General features: G+C 34.6%; 1 protein-coding gene across 10 annotated transcripts in view; it reads right to left on the bottom strand.

Moving 5' to 3' along the window:
* LOC141448166 (dystrophin, isoforms A/C/F/G/H-like) overlaps positions 1-21,578 on the bottom strand; it is an 898,384-nt gene that overhangs the window by 267,020 nt on the left and 609,786 nt on the right. The window lies entirely within an intron of this gene.

The raw sequence follows: 21,578 nt of genomic DNA, 5'->3' as shown, positions 1-21,578 counted from the left end.
ATTATTAATAGCAAACCGCTTTTAATACTTGAACAAAAATTCAAAAAACCGAGACCGAGACCGAGATATCTCGACGAGACCAAGACAGAGACTTGAGCGACCGAGACCGAGACCGAGATCGAGACTGCATAAAGTCTCGCCTTGTCTCGGTCTTGTGCAGCACTACCTAGTGCCCTAGATCGAGAGCTCGGCACAAAATAAATAAATAACTAATGAAATTGGTCTAATTCTTTTTTTTTCCCCCTTCTGGATTAATGAATCTGTCACCAAAATCAATGAACAATAATAATTTTAAGAAAATTTTAAAAAAAATTATAAACAAATAACAATAATAAGAGTAATAATAATAATAATTCAGAGTTTTTAAGAGCAAAGTGTAAAACACTATGAGAGAATACTAACATCACGGCATATTCTGCATGACGTTTGCATACCTGAAGAGCTCTCTGAATGCACAATGATTAAGCCCTCCCTATTTAAAAAGCTTACGGTAAACTTCAGTTCGATTAATGAACGAATATACAGAAAACTGTCCAGTTAATTTTGAAGATAATAAAAAAAAAAAAAGTTTAATTACAGAGTGAGAGCACAATAAAAATCTCAGCTCATTAGTTAATTGGTAGTCGCGTTGTATTTACTCGGCCTCTTTCTATTCTGTTTACCCCCTCTAGCATATCAAATCCGAATGCACTAATTTCCTGTAAAGATATATTTATTTTTTATTTATAAACTTTTAAAGATACAGGGATTGTATAGACCTTGAAATAATTATGCTTAGTAAAGTTATCAAATAGAATTCGAACTACTATAATTGCAAGCAATGAAAATCTTAAAACAGAAGACTGAAGAATCTAATTTCTTAAATGAATGAATGAGATTGTAAGAGGAATGAATGAAGGCAATAAAAGAAAACTAGGTTTTTAACGCTAAAATACTAAATACTCGTAGTATTAAATCTTAAATCTATGATATCGAGCAATCATTCAAACTGCTGCGTAAAACTTGCCCTTAAATATGAGTATGATTTACAAAAGAAAAGAAATTGGGAATCGGTTTGTGGTGGGTGATGTTTCAGAAAAGGAGTAAATTATCCCCTTTATTTCTTAATAATCTTGAGTAAAATTCTCTTGCTTACTCAGATGTAAGTTGTTCGAACATAATGAAGTTTACTAAAGCTTCTGAATTAACATCACTGAGTTGTTACAAACCAGAACATCTTAAAACCAACCACTCTTACCACAAAAGTCAGAACCTTTAAGTTTAAAGTTTACAATATAGAAGTTACCATTGTTATTAAGAATAACGTAAATAATAGTTCTAAATTATTATTATTATTTTTATTCGTACGACGTAATCTTTTTTCTGTAAAATAACTTCTACAGCTTTGAAGATGACCTGTTCCATAGATTGAAAACTTGACCTTAAAGCAAATTAAAAAAGTATTGAAACTTGTAACAATCTATCTTTCCCTAATTGAATATTTAGTTTTGAACAATGAATTGTTTCAGACGGAACAATTTGTTCTTCTGTTTAGCAAAATCAAATCCAAATCAATTTAATTAAGTATTCTTTGTTTAAGTAACTCAGTCGGCAGAAATAGGAGAGTCTTTATTCAGCCATCATAATCTGTTTATAAAAAGCATTTTGTTCTTATTTATTTATTTTTCCCAAAGAAAAAGTATTTTTTCGAGAACTAATATTTATGATGCGTTTTGCTTTGTATTACTTCTATTCATCATCAGGATTTGTCACCATAGTAACGTATCCCAGTCTGTTTTATAATAAAAGAAACTTCATAAATTTTTAAAAAAAATAATAAATTTTCATAATAATTTATATAAAGTGTAAGAAGAACGAACGTTTGTGTACTCTGAAAAGAGCGTAATAACTTAGATAACTTAAGACAGAATTCTACAATATATTTTTTGCTATTTAAGGGGAATAAAGCCACCAGAAAGAATACCAAAGTGGAATTATGTTCCCTCCTTTCTGGGCTAAAGACTTTTAGTATCTAGATTTCTAAAAATACTGAGTGCAAAGTCAGGAGTGAACTCACGACCTCATCTTATCACAGATGTAATTAAATGTTTTGAATTCCACAGAATGTAGTAAAAAGTAAATGACTTCACTAATATAGAAGTTCATTATGTTGGTACCACTCTCCGAAAAGTTGCTCAAAACTATAAAACTAATCTAAATGGCACTGCCTGTTATCCAGTTTTCTTGAAATTTATAATTTTTTGTTATAATATATTATAAATAAATATTGTAGTTAATGATAGTTTTGGTTTTAGACCATTGCTAATTGATGATGACAGTTGAATAACCCTAATAACTAGGGAACGGATTCGTATGTATTTACATATTTTTTTCTAGGCAATTTACAGACGTTTTTCAACTAGAAGTATTCATACTGACACTTTTTAAGCCGTTTGAGTCTACTTTTATTTCACATATTTCCACATATTTGGATGTTATCGCATATTTATACATATTTGATTAAAATAAATAAATATTTCTACATATTTAATCAAAATATGTACATATTTTTTCATATTTTTCATTTTGGGCATATTTTCATAATTGGGAGGTGGTTGACAGGAACTGTGAACCACAGACTGTAGGGCTGTGAATCACAGTGGGTACAATGGTTATTGTTATTTATACAGAATGCTGCTAAACAGTGACGGGCACTTGTTAGTTCTTTGAAGTTGTCTGACGTTGTCTGTTCTTTCAGCTCGTTCGTTGAAGTGTCCAATTCATTTCGTTCGGTCACTTAGTGTATTCTTTTTTGGGTGAAATGCCACGAACATCGGCCTCAAACAAACAACTGGTTGCTAAATATCTTCGCGAGTTTCCAGCAGAACTTTTTCGAAGTGATGGAGACATTTTGTACTGTACAGCTTGTGACAAGCGCGTTTCTTGCTCTCAACGTTCCCAAGTCACCCAACATATTGCCACCGGATCGCACATAGAGAATAAAAACAGAAAGAAAGAGAGGACGTCCTATCTCAAGCCTTCCTTACATCTCCATCATCAAGTAAGTCTACTCTGAGTACAGATCTGTGACGGGCTTTGGTTAGAGCAGATATCCCTTTCCACAAACTTAAAAATCCTCATTTCAAAGGATTCTTAGAGACCTATATTGGGAAAAAAATGCCTGACGAGAGCACTCTGCGGAAAAACTACCTGGAAGATATCTATAAAGAAACACTAACCAAAATTCGAGAACATATCAAAGATGGACCGATTTGGGTGCCAATTGATGAAACCACTGACGTTGAGGGCAGGTATATTGCCAATGCAGTTATTGGAAAACTTGACAGTGATGCTGATGTGGATTCAAAGCCATTCCTTTTGAACTGTGAGGTTCTCGAAAAATGCAATCATTCCACCATTTCACGATTTTCATAAAAAAAATGTCCATTTTACTTAAATATTCCAGAAAATATTTTAAGAAAATCACATATTTTCCACATAATTGACGAAAATAAATGCGTATTTTAATTAAATATTTGGCATTTTTAAATACATAAAAATCCGTTCCTTACTAATAACCATAACAACAGTTATGATGATGTAGCTTAACGTTAAACTCCACAAATTTTACAATACCCTGAAGAAGGTAATATATTTACCGAAACGTTGGTAGGTAGAAACAAAATTTGTTAGTGAATTGATTGACCGCACCTCAATATTCCCCAAAATCATTGTACGATTTAATGGGCTCGTATTTAATGGGCGATAAGTCCATACAATCATTAAAATGAAGTTTGAATGAATATATTCACTCAAACGAAAGCCCAACCACCTCTTCCGCTCTGAGGTGCCCTTTTTCGAATTTCCGTTTTCAATAAAAAAAAACAAATTTGAACTTTATGCGATTCGTGGTTTTTGGTTTTTGAGTTGTGCTGCGTACAGACTCCAGATACACATATGCAGACCATTTTGTGAAAACCACATTTTTGGACGGTCTCTAAACTAACTAAAATTTGAAACGATTACAATACTACCGCCAACACTAGTAAGACCTAGTAATAAAGTAAGGCAGTAAACTTAAATGTAAAAATTTAGTTCCGAATTCTACTTCCGCACAGAATAGTTCTCACCAGTGTTCCCTCTAAGCTGTACGCGCGCACATAAATTTTAAACATAGCGCACATGAAAAATATTTGCGCGCACAAAATTTTTTTGATTAAAGCGAAACAAAGAAACCGGTTGCAGGAACATATGGATATGCTGATGAGAGTAAAATCATACATGAATGAAGGAAACAATGTAAATTTAAGTTAAGTTTATGCAGAATGGTTAAAACCAAAAGGCTGGAGAGAGAAGTTATAAAATAAATGCCATTCATAAAAAATGTAATCCTTAATTCTAAAATTGTTCAATAATAAGTAATTGTGAAATGTCGTTCTTGTTTGTTTGTTAATTTAAAAAATTAGAAGCAGACAACGTTATTACATTGTAAGTATTTAAATTTTCTTATTTTCCAATTTAAATGGAAAAGGGAAGCCACAGTAATCAGCTAAATTCTGTCTTCACGAACTAATGATTTGACTTGATTTTAGGGTAGTTTTTCATTGTGTTCCGTTGTAATGTGTGATATGCTGTAAGATCGAGTCAATGCGTTTAAGTAGGAACAAAATTCGGCTGAATATTCACACTATTATTGTATTGTCTCTTTTTTTTCATTATATGCACTTTTTTAAATTGCCGCACAAAATTTGTTTATTTTAGAAAAAACTGCACACACTTAAAAAAGTGTGCACACAGGTCACAAAAAATTAGAGGGAACACTGGTTCTCACATTTATCAAAAAAAATAGAATCAGAAGCGAATTTACTTATTATGATTGAATCAATTACTCTCGAGTAATCAATTATATAAATGCATTTTTTTTCTGACAATTTTTGTGCAGGAAATATTGCATTCTGGTTACATATCAGAGTAGTATCGTCTGAAGATGGTACTGTTGAAAAGCCCTGGGTAGTTGATAGAGAGTGGAAGGCGTCAGTGAGGCGGTCTGGATATTACCCTGGACTACGGCAGGGTACTTAACTCGCTTGTTGCTCCAAAATCCATGTACCGCCCGTCCCGTCCCAGGCACCCTCCAGACGTTTCCCCTTTAGTGCTTTTATCGCTACTTCACCCACCTGGGGTCCAGCATCAAACACGAATATAACTACACGGTGAACATTACTTACACACTTACTAAACTCTGCCGAAATTCTTTTATATCCCACCTGTTTCATCTTCCTCTTGTCCTACTAACCTGCATGTTCGGCCATTGCGTACTGTAGCCTTACTACTTGTTCCTACTGAGTCTCACTCTTCTATCTTTATAAATGTAGATATTAGTATTGATTTCTCTGTAGATAGGACATTTTGTTTGATATTCAACTCACAAGCAGGACATTAACGGTCAAATCCCAGAAATAGTCTTATCTTTGTGCACAGCTTCTCAACCCTTTTCTGCCTCCTTGATCATGATAAACTTTTTATTGCGCCCTCGCATATTCAGTTAAAAATGTTTCAAAATAATAATGTAAAGATTCCTCCTCAAAATACTCCTTTTTTTAAACTTTATATGTGTTGGTTTAACCAGCTGTAACTTGAGCCACTAAGGCTAGTAAGTGTGGCCCAGATGGCTTTCTCGGATATTAGATTAAACTGTTACGTATTTATTAAGTTTAGAATACTTTTTTGACATTCCTTTGCTTGTACAATATTTTTACCTTTTTTTCTTCAATATTCTTACGAACGCCACTTAATAATGAAAACTAACCAGTCTGAATTAAAATAAAAATTATTCGCAACTAAGAAAAATGCAATAAGAAGCCAAAACACTAATGTTGAATAGAAATTTAACTTAGGAAGTACGACTGATTCACCGCATTCCCTCAGGAGCCACCATAGTTACTAAATGCAAATGAATTTCTACATATAAGCGGGATAGATTTTATTGTAAAAGTAAATTGTTGCAAATATTTTGTCCTTTAAAGCGAATAAAGTACAATTTAGAAAATCTTTTGGGACGGTCGATAATGTTTGCAAGTTGTATTACACAACAACTGTATTAATGAAGAAACTACTTCAATTCAAATAATTAAACCATAAAGGAAGTTTATAACTGGTCTTAGTGAACAATTGATGGGCAGGCTATCTGTTTGTAGGATCATCTAGTTCATCTAGTATGGACAGCGCTCCATCAGATCTGTCAAGTTTAATAAATACCCACAAAACTGAAATCTTACACAATAACAAATGTTATTAAATATCAAATCTCTTCTCTTAAGGTTATCAAAATGTTGAAGGTTTTTTTGGGGGGTTTGGGGCAAACAAAAAAAAAAAAAAACGCAGCAGGTTCGAAAACTTCAAGATGAGTAATTTTGATTTTTGAAACTTTCGTTGAAGAAGATCCGAATCTAAAGGTATAGATGAAAGTACAGTACAACCTCGATTATCCGGGCTGACCTCCGGCTATACCCACCCCGGAAAACTGAAATCCCGGTTAAACCGAATACACAGTATTACATGGTAATACATTACTGTTTCGTCCCAGAGATCAACTCCTATCTTAGACGGCGATCCTTTTTTTTTAATTTTTTCTTTTTTTCTCTTTTATTTTTTAAAAAATTTTTCATTTTATTGCCGTTCAACTTTTTAAAAAATACTTTTCAAGTATTGTTTGCATTTTTTTATCAAACGACCACGCAATTTAAAAAGCACAACTTTGTTACTGGTTGGAATGTCCTTACTGTGAATAAAATAATGACCCTTCAAGAAAATCAGGTATAAAAGTGTTGCTGCCACGCCTACAATTATGTTACATCAGAAGACAAAAAATTTTCCTGTCGCCACCCGAAAATTAACTTTTGTTTCGGTGCCAATCCAGGTGTACTTATGATGACTCAACATGATCCCGGTTAACCGAGGGCCGGTTAATCGAGGGCCGGTTAATCGAGTTTGTACTTTAATAATGTAACATATAAGGCGGACATCTTGTATTTATTTATCTTTGGGAATATTGAGGAGCGGTTAAAAATATTGTAGACGAACTTCTTTTTTATTTTTTTATACCGACGTTTCGACAAATTTATTGCCTTCTTTAGGATAATATAAATTTGAAGAGTTTTTGTGTTTAACTGCATCATCATCATCAAAAAAAAAATCAAGCTTCTAAAATTGTGAAGAACTTGCTATCTAAAAATGGAGAATTTATAAATAATGGAGTTACTTCAGGGCGTAAAAAACATGAAAAATGAAAATAAACTAAAAATGAAACAGATTCATTTTACGAACAAATTGGAAAATAATTGAAAAATGAAAAATATATTTAATTAATATAAAAAAAAAATTGAGAAAAGATTAGAAATAGTAGGAGTTGAAGCGAAGTGTAAGTAATAACTTAAAACTTATTAAAAATCATCTGGCCCGAGAAAAAGTCTAAATATAAAAACAAATGTTTAATTGGTGAAAGAGTATTGATTTGTTATAGTTTGAGAGTTTGAGTTAGCAGCGTTTGTGTAATTAAAAGTCCTTCTCCATAAAAAAAGTTGAGTATGATAAAAAATCCATAAATAGTCAATGAACCGACAAGACAGAAGACACACCAACCCTGTAATGTAAAAATATTACTTTGTAAACTAGCCCTGAAGATAACCTAGTCCCTAGGTCGAAAAAGCTCGACAGAATAAATGTATCACGACTGAAATGGCAATTACTCGTATTTTGTCATCCTATTGAAACTATGAATTAGTCAGCAAAAAGAATGAACAATAGTATATGATAAAGTTATCTAATTCGAACTGTATTTATAAATATTAATAATATTCAAAAATACATAATCAAATATACATATTTGCATTTATCATTCTGATTTTATGCAATATTGCCTTTCATTTTCAGTATTTAGTTATCTTTATTTACGAGGGTCGTTTGAAAAGTCCGTGCAAAAATAAAAACTACTTAATTTTTTGGGGTAAACCTTTTTTATTTTTCAACATAGTCTCCTTTTAGGCTTATACACTTCGTCCAACGCTGCTCTAGTTTGTTGATCCCTTCGGAATAATAGGATTTGTCCAAGTCTGAAAAATAGCCATTCGTTTCCGCAATCACCTCCTCGTTTGAATAAAATCTTTTTCCCGCCAGCCATTTCTTCATATTGGGTAACAAATAGTAGTCCGAGGGAGCCAAGTCTGGAGAATAGGGGGGGATGTGAAACGAGTTGGAACCCTATTTCCATTAATTTTGCGACCACAACTGCTGAGGTGTGAGCCGGTGCGTTGTCGTGATGGAAAAGAACTTTTTTGTGGGCCAATCGTGGGCGTTTTTATTGCAGCTCGGTATTCAAACGGTCCAATAACGATGAATAATATGCACCTGTAATAGTTTTACCCTTTTCCAGATAGTCGATGAGGATTATTCCTTGCGAATCCCAAAAGACAGTCGACAGGGCGTCCAGAACGTTCAGCGTCACTTGTGCCCATATGGCCACTCCGAAAATTTTGAAACCACTTATAAACTGTTCTAATCGAAGGTGCAGAGTCACCATAATGTTTATCAAGCTTCTCTTTAGTCTCCTGAGGCGTTTTGCCTTTCATAAAGTAGTGTTTAATCAACACACGAAATTCTTTTTCGTCCATTTTTTGAAAATCACTCGACTTCCTCGATTCAAACGAATGCCAAACACAAAGAAATAGACCGATCTGGCTGAAACTTGGTGTTTGTTCTTCCAAGAGATGCTACTAACTAAACATAACCTCGATACGCGCCAGTAGTGCTATCTCTCTGACTTTGCACGGACTTTTCAAACGACCCTCGTATTACTTCTATTATGTCACTTGATTTAAATTAGTTAAGAACGTAACAAGTAGTTATCCACATTTTTTTTTACAAGATATCAAAAGCACAACTTTTTATTTACTTTTGATTGAATTATTGATGCATTATTCAGTTACAGAAAAGAAGTATTTACTTGAACATTATCACCTTTAGAGAAAAATAAATGTCTACTTAACTCAAAGTGAAGTCTGTCTAACCTTCCCTCTCGCCCCTCTTGCCTACATTCTAGTGAGATAGAGACCAATAAAATATGATTTACAAGTATAGAAAGTAAGGGAGAGATCGGTAGAAGATACAAACTCCAGGACCTTTAATATATCTACGGAGCCGAAATACAATAAATTGCAGACCTGGGAAAGGAATAAATCCTATTCCACTCATTGCTCCCCTCACTTACCACTTGGGCCATTTTCGCCACTGCTTCTTTACGCTGCTACACAGTTGCGGAAAGGTATTTGCAATATCTGCTGAGTAATGTTAAGGGAGAAGAAAGAGTGGAGGCAGTTAGAGAAAGATGTAGATCGATTGTTACCAAGTTCTGGAGGGGACAAAAAAAAAAAAAAATCAGACGCAATTTGGGGAAAGAAATAGATGGGCTAAATATTTCTAGAGGAATTCTAGTTTAAAATGTTCGTAATTAATTTTACAGTCAGAGGCTTTGAAGTTGAAGAATCTGGCTTCAACACGCTCTGGATTCTCTTGCGCCAATATTCTATAACTTCTAACTTCCCCATTTTCTACTCAAAAAGAAGAAGAAAAAAGTAAAGTAATGCCCTATTGCTTTGTTCATTAGAAGAGGATGAAAAACCATTTGAAGATGAATCCTGGAACTCTGAGGTCAGATCTAACATCTTAGAGTTATACTCGTACATTGGTCTTCCGATTGAATCGAATGTGTATAGATGATAACAACCAGAGTTCAGAGCCTAAACTTCAACTACAAATTGTTTAATAAATTCCAAACATACTTTAGTAGGTGTATTTATTTGTATTTACGAATAAATATATACAAAAAGACCAGAAAACGTGCTACTAAAACAGCTACATTCTGATTTAAATTTATAAAAGAACGTATTAAAAAAATGTATACCGTAAAGCAATAACGGTTCGAATATTTGATAAAATGTTGCATTCAAACCCAAACTTTATATCAATGATGGTGATATGATATTACACAAAGTTTAAAAACTTTAAAGCTGTTATTAAAGTTTTTACCGCGGCCTAATATAACAAACTTATTTTAGTTATATAAAACTTTTCCTATATAATCTGACGTGCCGAAACAAGAATATGTGAATACATATATATTTATTATTTTCAGGCAAACATAAAATTGCCTGCAGCAGGATTGGCAAGCTAAAGCTAAATACTGGCTTGGGTGGTTAACTCTCAAACGTTCCAAATGAAATTTAAAAATCTTAACTTATATTTTGAAATAAATAGAAAAGTAAGTGTGGTTTTAGGGTTCTCATCGTAAAGACATACTCCAAAGATCGCATTATAGAGAAAATTCTTGATCTCAAAATCGCATAAACAAGCGTTTTTTACTTTCCTGTCAGTGGGGTTGTCAAAGAACTTCCGGAAAGCCATGTTAATGCCCAGATTAATTGATCTAATACTGCTAGATGTTAAGATTAAGAAACGGGAAACTGGGTTCCGTCCTCGATCTCGCTGGAGCGCTTTGATAATGTTGGTCATGGCATTATAGTAATAACTTTCAGAGCGCGGAGAAATTGCACCTAACTTGAGGAGATTTCTTGTTTGGTACCTGAACTTAACTGCAGCTTTTTAAAGAGTTTGTTATGAACCTGAAAAGTTTCACGGACCTCTGTGAATGAATCTATAATTATATAGATTTACATAATTAAAACTGTCCGGTAGGGCAGATGTCTAAGAGTTGATCGCTAATGCCACTCTTTTATGACTCTTTCTGCCTGTTTCATTCTTTTTATTGTTTTTAATTTCATTGTTTTCTTTTTGTGCACGTTTAACGCTGAGTCACTGTTATCCGCGACAGAGAAATCAGTATAAGAAGAACAGAGAGTTATTCGGTTGATGCATGCAGAGACATTAAACAACTTAACTTAACTAAGAGAGCCACTTATATATATTGTTTACAGCATTTAAACAAAGTGTTTCTCTTCAATAGTCAGGCGGTTTTTATTTTTTGCTAGTTACGCAGGAAAGATGATCAAATTATGACATGAGATATATGTTATACAGGGTGTTCAGCATAAGACTACGGTAACTTCGGGAGGCGATTCTGGGCATCATTTGCAACAAAACATTCCATATAAACTATGGCTCAATTCGGCTCCGTTTTATAGATATTTTTAATTTTATGTTTTTTCAAGGTTTTACTACTTTTTAGCAAAAAGATGTCTATATTTCTCAAACTATTAAAGCTACAGCTATTTTAATAAGCTCACTAGAAAGAAGGTTAAATTTCCTTTTAAATAAGCTAATTTGTATTCTAAAATAATAATGTTAAGTATTTTACTTTGTGGCCCAAACATAAGAAATAGCAAGTTTCTAATTTTTTCCAAAAACATTTAATATGAAAAAACCGTGCACTATTCAGGAAAAACATCTACATACGATCACCTTTCGAACGGTATACAATAATTAAGGTTATGTTAAAAATTGATGCAGAAATCTGTGATTAATTGCAAAAAAGTAGGCCTCAAAACAGCGTCGGCGTTATGAAAGGAATTCACCTACCATAAGAATATAACTGATCAGAATCATCAAATCCAGTACCATTTTTTGCAAACGTGTAATTTAATAATTAATTAATTTAAGAACTATATTCAAAAATATAAAAATTACATTATAAATAATAAAATAAAAAGAAGAAAAATGAATATGATGTTAAATGAGTGTTAGGTACCAATTTCAAAAGAAAGGATTTTCGTTTAACGAGTTTAGATCTGTGAGTTATTCTGTAGTTAATTAAAGGAATATGCCAAATAATGTGAATAAATCATCATTTTGAACTACTCAATAAACTTTTGGAATTAACAGGTTGTGAAGAGCTAATGAATAAGCCGAACACAGGAGATTGTGGAGAGCTAATGAACTTATTACTCGCTCTGATCCCCAAATTAAATAATAGTGGATGGAATACTTCGCCGGACCGCCAGTACACCTCCACGATCGTCTTAGCGTTCGGAACACCCTATCAGGAAAACATCTAGAATACTCCCGCCTAGCTTCTCCACTATTCCAATCTACGAAACCGTAGATGTATAACATATCGCGATATTCAATATTCGAATTCGTTGGCATAATGACAGCAAAATGACAACTAAATATCTAATGAAAATGTAGACTTTAAACCATCTTTTCTTCTTGTGTATTTATTTGTTTTTGAAGCCGTATTAGGATAAAACATGTCAGTTTTTAACTTGGAGATTAGAGCGATAAGTTCTCGGCTTATTCATTAATTATTAAATTACACGTTTGCAAAAAATCGTACTGGATTTGATGATTCTGGTCAGTTATATTCTTATGGTAGGTGAATTCCTTTCATAATGCCGACGCTGTTTTGAGGCCTACTTTTTTGCAATTAATAACAGATTTCTGCGTCAATTTTTAACATAACCCCAATTATTGTATACCGTTCGAAAGGTGATCGTATGTAGATGTTTTTCCTGAATAGTGCACGGTTTTTTCATATAAAATGTTTTTGAGAAAAATGAAGTCAAAGTTTTTGGAAAAAATTAGAAACTTGCTATTTCTTATGTTTGGGCCACAAAGTAAAATACCTAATATTATTATTGTGGAATACAAATTAGTTTATTTAAAAGGAAATTTAACGTTCTTTCTAATGAGCTTATTAAAATAACTGTAGCTTTAATAGTTTGAGAAATATAGACATCTTTTTGCTAAAAAGTAGTAACACCTTGAAAAAACATAAAATTAAAAATATCTATAAAACGGAGCCGAATCGAGCCATAGTTTATATGGAATTTTTTGTTGCAAATGATGCCCAGAATCGCCTCCCGAAGTTACCGTAGTCTTATGCTGAACACCCTGTATACAAACTGCACAAAGAGATCTAGGATTGTTTAATAACAACATATATATCCTATATGCAGATAAAGGATCTGTGTTGCAATAGAAATGCTAACTAGACGGGATGTGGCTCCAGTAACTTCCTAACTACCACCTGACTGGGTGCTTCGATAGACGGCTGATTAAATCAACAAATCTAATTTAATGCGTTTATAGTAACTTCACAATGAACTAAATCGATTTGAATGCATAATAGAATTTCGTGTAGGTGCCTGATTATTTTGTTAATGCAAAATTTAAGTTACTGCAATAGGGAAAAGTTTAGAGACGATTGGTCAGCACACGCGGAGGTGGAGAGCACAAGTCCTAAGCTGCACTTAGATAATTTTCTTCGTAGGAGCTTCTTTCAGTCAGACAGTGTTATCCGCAATGAGAGAACACTGTGGGGAGACCAGTAGTAAATTGAAAAATATTCAGAGCGCAGCACCTTAGAAGAACAATGGCCGCAGTACTTTTTTTTTATTTAATGCACGTCAACATGTGAAGTCATTAGCGCCCAGAGGTTTTTTCAGTGCTCTGACAGTGAGCTGTAAGACGCTCCCACAATCCAAGAACCAGCAGCTGGATTCGAACCCTGGATCTTCGCGTGTCAATCCAGTATATGCTATTCACTGAGCTAGTCGCTTCCTTAGTAGTACTAATTTTAAAAGATTCTTCACTATTTTAAATACCACTTTCTACGTGATAAAGAAATGACTAATACGGAAAAGGGAAAAAACTGCATGTTTGGTGCTGTTTTTCTGCAAAAATATGCATGTTATTGAAATTACTTGAAATCGTTCACCCTTAGATTAGACTAGATTAGATTAAGCAACTTAGTGAAAATAAAAGCCCAAAGTTCAAAAGGAGTAAGTTTAAAGATAAGCAATAATTAAGGCGCCACGGTAGCCGAGCGGTTAGAGGCGAGACCTGTAAAGCTAATATGTATTGTGGTACTGGGTTCGATTCCCGGTCTTAGGCCTTGGATTTTATTAATGGTTAATAAAATAAATTTACAGTAAAGTATGTTTGCTAGTCGCCTCCGTCCATGACACCTAATTGGTAGAGTTGGACGTTAAGCCCCGCCTGAAAAAATAGGCGATTACTTTACTTATAAGCAATAAGTAAACAAATCTGCAATTACTGAAATGAAAGGATAAAAGCGGACTGCTTAAGAAAACTTAAACTTTATTGCCGTGTGTTGATCCAGCCCAAGCACCCTCCTTGTTGTAAGGCTTAGTCCACGGAAAGCCTATTGATACTGTAATACTGCAATTTCGAATTTCCAGGAAAATATTTGGACAATTTATAGAAAGAATAATGTTCTACATATTTAGTTTGGAGAGCCTACGTCACTAAGAGCCCCTCTTCATCCCGTTAGTAAAATGGAGATGGCGAATAGATAATATACATTAACTATAAACGTGAAATGAGCACTAAATATGACAGCAATGGACTAGCGTTAGCGGCTTTGTAGTTCTGAGGTGTGTTAGTGTGGAGGCAGTGGTGTAGTGAAATGGGCCAACTAAACCACCTCTTCGCCGCCGCCAACTCGCCGCCCCCTTCACTAAACATTAAAGTGTAAAGTATTAAGTGCTCTCTTGAGGTTCACAGTTGACCTACTCAAAACTTTTCCTATACTCCACGCTTTGCTAACTAAGTGGCCACACTGTCACCAACTCCCTTCAAAAACTTTCTTATAAACATTACAACTCACTCACATTCAATTTGTTTCTTATTTTTAACTTAAATAAAATATACGTAAATAACCATTTTCTAAACTTTAATGTAAATAAACACAACTCTAATGTAGCACACTTTTAACTTTTCCATCTAACCGCATTCCACTAACAGTGGCCAAGCCTAGATGTTTACAATTACTTGAGAAGACTTTAACATCTTTTCTTAGAAGTTTGAGTGGTTTTGGAGAATTAGAAGAGGCTAAACTTTCTCTTTCTTAGTTAGAAAACTAATAAATTTAACCAGCTGAAGATTGGCTGACAGAGGCCGAAACCTTGGGTACTCTGCGTCAAGTGCATTCAATCAAATTGATAATAACTACTTCCTCCAACTCCTCTTCGGCGCTACAGTCCTAAAAGGACCAGGGTCTCCTCAACCAAAGCTCTCCACTGAGCTCTATCAAGAGCCTTCAGTCTCCACCTTCGCATAACCATTTTCCTCAAATTCCCCTCGACGTCATCAAGTCATCATAGTGAACTTTCTTCCTTCCTCTTCGGCGCTACAGTCCTAAAAGGACCAGGGTCCCCTCAACCAAAGCTCTCTGTGCAAAGGTGGAGACTGAAGGCTCTTGATAGAGGCCTTCAGTCTCCACCTTCGCACAACCATTTTCCTCAAATTCCCTCGACGTCATCAAGCCATCTCATTCTTGGCCTACCTCCGGGCCTTCCATATAAAAGGCGTTTAGGGATACGGTTATCCACCATCCTCTCCACATGTCCTAACCAACTTAATCTTCCTTTTTTAATACATTGAACGATGTCTGTTTCTCCCTAAAGGGTAAGCAGTTCTAAGTTGGTGCGGATTTTCCATCATCCTCCCTCGTTCACAGGATCATATATCTTCCTCAATACTTTCTTTTCCCACACTCTCAAGGCTGTCTGGATCTCTTGGGTCAGAACCCAGAATTCGCTTCCATAAAGCACTACCGGTCTTATCAGGGTCTTATATATGTGAAGCTTCGCTTTCGCTTTTCTAGAAAGGACGTGTATACTACAACGCCATATAAATTTATGTAAAAAAATAAAATAATTAACCCAAATCAGTTGTAAGAAGGTGTTGGTTGTTGAAATGGTTAAAGGAAGAACTTGTACAAGCAGCTTTGTATCACATCTTTTCTCGCGTTACATTAATTACACAAAGAAATAATAATATAACCTTTTAAATTATTTGTCTAAATACATCAACCACGATTATTAATATCTTGCAAACAAAAACCTTGTATACACCTCTCTATCTTGTACTATAAATCTTCGATGAACTATTACTCTTCTAAAGTAACTATACATGTAGCTATTGTTATTTTAATTAAGACTGTATCCAAGTTCTACACTTGGATAAAGGAAATTCTTTGGATGAGCGTTCTAGAAAATTAAAGAACTACAGCTAAAGCGAAAAGCACATTTAAAAAAAAGTGTTGGAGAAAGTTAATGCTGGATTTGTTCCACTTGACATACGGGTTTGACATTTAAAGATGATGGGGATATGTGGCCAAACTAGAAGAACTTAAATCAAGAGGCATATATGCTGACATTTTATTCCTTGAACCCAAGTCTCAGCAATGTTAAATGACTCAGCGAAAGTGTAGTTTGACAGTTTTTTTTAGATCAATACAGCAGAAAACTCAGAAACTGATCAGGTGCTCGCTCGAACGGACGATTTCCTTCTTCTTGGTCAACATCACTCGACCACCAGCACAGTGTGAGGTTCTTTATGGAGTTGCATCCATGTGTCCCGGTCAGCCAGTTGTTTAGGACCGCCAATCCGAACCCTTTCTCATAAACATTTCGCATGGACTGACATTCCAAGTTTCCTGTGGTCTACTTCTTGATCTCTCTTTCCTTCCACCATGGTCTCGTAAGCAATCCTCGCGTTCTGACGATTTTCTGTTATTCTGATAACAATAATAAGGCCACAAGGCCGTACTATATCAGTCGGTTCTCTTCGATAATTTCTTCGGCATATTTCAGTTTCAAATTGCTGCTGATTACGGCATTCCTGATTCGGTCGTTTTCGGTCTTAATTTTTCTTCAGTTTCCTTAGGAATCTCATCTCCATTGCGCTAGGGTTTTTCTTTTATGCTTGTCAGTGAGGGTCCAGGACTCTCTGGAACAAGCAGGAAAGTGCTCTTGTAGACTGCTTTCTTTGGGACTTCTCTTTTGTTTTACGGTGTAGTGTCTCTATACTACAGTTATGGAAAGTGATTACACTTAATAAAAACAAGGCGTTACTTCTTTCAAATGCTGAATCGAACTGCCTAAATCTTATTTATTTAACATTATTATAAACAGAAAATAATAATTATCGGCTAATCTTTACAATAGCTCCCCAGAGGCGTGGCCTGTTTTTTTTAGGGTGTGGGTAGTGCAGAGCACCTACCGGGGAAAATAAAAACTACTTCCCGTCAATGTGCGGATGGTGCGAATTTCGTAGCGCTTATGTTTAGCGCGCATGCGCAGTACACATACTGCATAGCAACTGCTTCCTGATTAATGTATTAATAGTTCCCGCGAGTGTTCTGTATGTGACCGGAGGTGCCGTTTTTTTGTAACTTTATGAGTATGAGCGTTTTAAATTTGCGGGTTTTTTTAAATTAAAGCATGATTGTAGTGTGAGTAAGAATGGAGTTCGACAAGTATACCCTCCTCAGGAAAAGGACTCCACAGAATAAGGTAGTTTCTTTTGTGTTGTTCTGTGTAATTATTGTAATGAATGTTGTGACAAAAATTAAAAAATTGAGGGTGATTAGGTGGGTTAGGAGGGGGTATGGGGGGAAGAAAAAATCAGGGGGTGTGGGGGGCGAAGCCCCCCATTAAGAAATAAATAAAGAATTCGAAGTTATTCTGATTCGGTGCTACCATATAACCCGCTAGATTTAAGTGTGAATATAAAATAAATAAATAGTTTTATATTTATATTTGAATATGGCGGGTTCTATAGTAACAGCGAATCAGAATCACTTCGAATTAGGCCACGCCTCTGGGGAGCTATTGTAAAGATTTACCTAATTATCATATGTATAAAATAGAAGAAAATATATAGTCCCATATGGGAGTTGAATTCTTTAGAGTGCTGCCGCCACATACGGTTTTAGGCAGTTTGCAGGCAGCATCTCTTTCCTGAGTTTTAGGCTTCGTACAGCCAACCTAGCTTATACGTGCGTCCAGATATATTTGAAACATGCACTAGTTTTCTCCTTTTAGTCGAACCTCTCAGCCTACACCTATCGCCTTCCCATCTGTACGATTTTCTCGTTACCCACGTTTATGTCTATGATTATCGCTGCCCACTTTTATTAAATAACTTGAGACCTGGCTATTTTTTTTTTAAATATGACGAGACAAAGGTTAATATGCTAAGTATCGTAACGATATAGCGCCATCCTTGTGCTGGTTTTGGAGAGTGTGCTTCTAACACGATGACGAACATTGTATGACTGGGACTGCGCTCTTGGAACTCTACTAATGAATTTCCGGGGTTTTGACTTAGCCGGTAACAGAATGAACTTGTTGAAATTAGAAAAACTGAAAACTCCACGTTTTAGAGCTCTCGGAAAATCAATTTTCCTTAGTAAAAGTTGAACAGAAATCTGTGAATCACAAAGCCTTTCAAGGCAATAGTCTAAATGGGAAGATTGAAGAAAATAATTGGAACTATGTTAGAGAAGTACGCCAATGAAATCGTATCTTGATTCAATCTAAATCTTCAGAGGCCCTTAAACAATGAGCCGTTTAAATAAGTTTTTCAAGATTCTCCAAGGACAAAAAATAGATAATATGCCTTTATAACATATGTTTACAACAATTTAATAAGTTGAATGAATGAATCTCTAAGTTGGGTTTAATAGCAGCCTTAAAAAAATCAGCAGTAGTACCTCACAACTTCGCTCATTATTCGGTGAAAACACTGTCTAAACACTTGAATAGTTGTGAAACCCATTAAGCAAGAAATGGGCAGGAAGTATACAGCTTGTCCAGGTTAAGGCCAATTGTTCTCTTTGAGAATTCTAGCCAACTGAAGAGGGCTCTGAATAACTCTACTGCAAAAACAAATTGCTAGGTTTTGAATTCTTCACCTTATCGACCTTACTAATTACAACTCTTTCCAACGATCCGCAAAATTCTTTGCTTCAGTAACCCGGAATTTTAAGATTCTCTAAATAAATAAATTGGTTAAAGTGTACAAGTTTTATAATTCAGATATTTATTTTTGTCAACCAGAATTAAATAACAATTATAACAATTACAATAAATAATTTCTTACAGCAAACTTGCCGCTAAATATGAGGCTGATTAGGGAACTACCGCCTTAGCTGAAACAGTGCTGCTCTCCGACAGCACTTTTACTGACGTAACTTACCACTAGGTAGCACCACCGTTTATCCTGGTGAAGTATTGATTTTTAGTAAAACCTGATAGTATAATCCACTTGTTTAATTAATGTAAGCCTTTTAAACTTATGTATCAGTAAAAGTGGCCCGAATTTTCTTACAAAAATAATTTTAAAACAAAAAATTAAAACTTCAGAACGCAAAATGATTAAAAGCAGATACAAGTGCAACGCTCTATTGTCCAACTTTAGAAAGTTTCTTTAAACTTCGGCAAAGTGCTGCTTAGAGTGAGAGAACCTCAAACTACAAAGCATGAAAAAAATTATCGGAGTCAAAATCGGATATTTAAATAAAGCTTTTGTAATCTAAGTAAACATTAATTATAAATTAATAAATTGAATAGTTCTTTCAGAGATATTTATCCAATTGGGCGGATAACCACCTCTCCGAAATACCTAGAATAGCATTTCCAAAAATAAAAATTAAATAAGGCGTAAGCCACTGATGCTATTAATATTATATATATGTATATTAAATGTAAAATAATGCCCTCTTCAAAGGTGCTTCTTATAGAGTTAGGGGTGACAAAAGGGTGCAGAAAGAAATACAGAAACCTGGAGAGACCAGACTTCCCACTACGAGCTTACAAATGTGCTTCCATTAATTAATAATACGTGAATATTCTGTGATATTTCAATAATAATGAACAAATTATTAAGATAACAACATAAAAAAGAAAATACTAGAAATATTAATAGGTTAAATATCTAGAAATTGGGTTTCATTTAATTTAACTCTACTCCAGCCTTTATATTCATTTTAAGAGAGCGGCTGTATACTTGCAAAACCTTGTAAACCCGAAATTGTGAACACGATGGTTTACCGGTTTATCTGATAGATCCACAAAAGAGTAGTAAATCTCTCAAGGTGTTTTTATAAGTTTCAATGGACTGTAGTGCCATCTAGGGTTGTTTTGAAAACTCGTAATTTAGACAATGTCCAGCAGAGTCTGAAGTTTACCTTGTCTCCTGTAACGTTTTAGTTTTGGCAATGAGATTTTGCAAGGATACAAGATTAAAAATAAATTAGTTTGTTTTTATTTTATGCCCTGAGATTAATTTTAGTAAAAAAGTATACCATAACAAACTATCCAACAGCAAACCTCAAATTTAACGAACGGAGAAACAAATATAGTAAAGAGCCTAAACTTTTTTTGTCCTATATTCTCTAAAATTCAGCACTTACTAAAAATATAATCCAAAACTTTTAACATTTATACATCTTCAAAAAAAATGTCTCAGTAAGATAATAATTGGGCCAATTTTGTAGCGAAATAAGATAATATCCAATTTGTTCAATATTGAAAGCCCACACATTGTCTTAAGCACCGATTATACCCAGAAAAATCGTCAAGGTGGTGTAATCATAGGAAAGGCTAAGCCAAACATCAGTAACCAATTTCACAAACGGCATCCAAGGCAGACTTTGCCCTTCGAAAACCAAACCAGCTAATTGGAAGTTTGCTATAATATTCCAAACTTCAAGTTCGTTTTAATATTCTTTTGAGTGACTTCAATACGCAAGATGATAAAGATGACGGTCTGTAAAATTATTTTTTATGTAATCTTAGCCCAAATTTCATTGAAAATATCTTTTATTTTACAAACAGTATGTCTCATACTCAGAATTAACTTTGTAATATTGAGTAAACTAGCTAGTCTTTATGGGGGTTGTATCACTGAATGCGATTTCCGATAAATACAATTTCATCTAGCATTAAACAAGTTTCTGGGGTTCTAGAGAATGTGCTGATATATAGATGGACGTATCCAGAGTTAAGTTCTCCGAAATAATATTTTCCTAAGTTTTACAAAAAACCATCTTTTTAATTGCCTTCAAAATATTTTTAATTTCCTCATTTATATTTATCTATTTTTAATTATTACAAGAAAAGACTAATCTTTCATCTGGCAGCACTAAACAGAAAGAAGATTAGTTAAAATGGGGCTAAGCACGGTCCAGAGGATTGCATGCTTGAGGCCCTTAGCTCCACCCCCAGGGTGGCCTTAGAGATACTTCTGGGTGGACTTCTGCCCCTGAATTAGTCTGTCTGACCAATTAGCACCTGTTACCTTTGTCTTATTTAAAGATACGGAATGCTAAACGAAGATAGGAAAAAATATCTCAACCGTATATATTGAAAAGATCTGAAACTTCTAGTGATGATTTCAGGTCAATTATAACGCTGAAGTACAACCCACCACGAGATTTCGACTTTCACGGATGGCTCCAGGAGCAGTGCCGGCGTTTAGCATAAAAGGTGCCGGCAACAGCTTGCCATTTCTCTAAAGTTCACTTCCTTAGGCTTTGCCATTTTAAGTTGGGTCTAATATCTGAATTATAAGGGCAATACAAACCGGCTGCCCTAAAACCGTTCTGTAAAAGCGTACTGTATAAGGTGGATCCTGGGGGACCTAGAACAGCGAAAGATTTAGTTGTTGCCGGGCACAAAGGTTTAGATTCTGTTCAGAAGGACAACAAAATTGCAAGCCATGAGCTCTCACAGATTTAGGATGATTAGCTCAACAAAGATTATAATTCAACCTTA

The sequence above is a fragment of the Rhodnius prolixus genome, unplaced genomic scaffold (genome assembly GCF_049639745.1).
Source record: "Rhodnius prolixus isolate KJV_2025 unplaced genomic scaffold, Rpr scaffold_1, whole genome shotgun sequence".
Taxonomy (NCBI): domain Eukaryota; kingdom Metazoa; phylum Arthropoda; class Insecta; order Hemiptera; family Reduviidae; genus Rhodnius; species Rhodnius prolixus.
The sequence above is the reverse complement of the archived record's forward strand: the minus strand, read 5'-3'. Positions and strand labels throughout refer to the sequence as shown.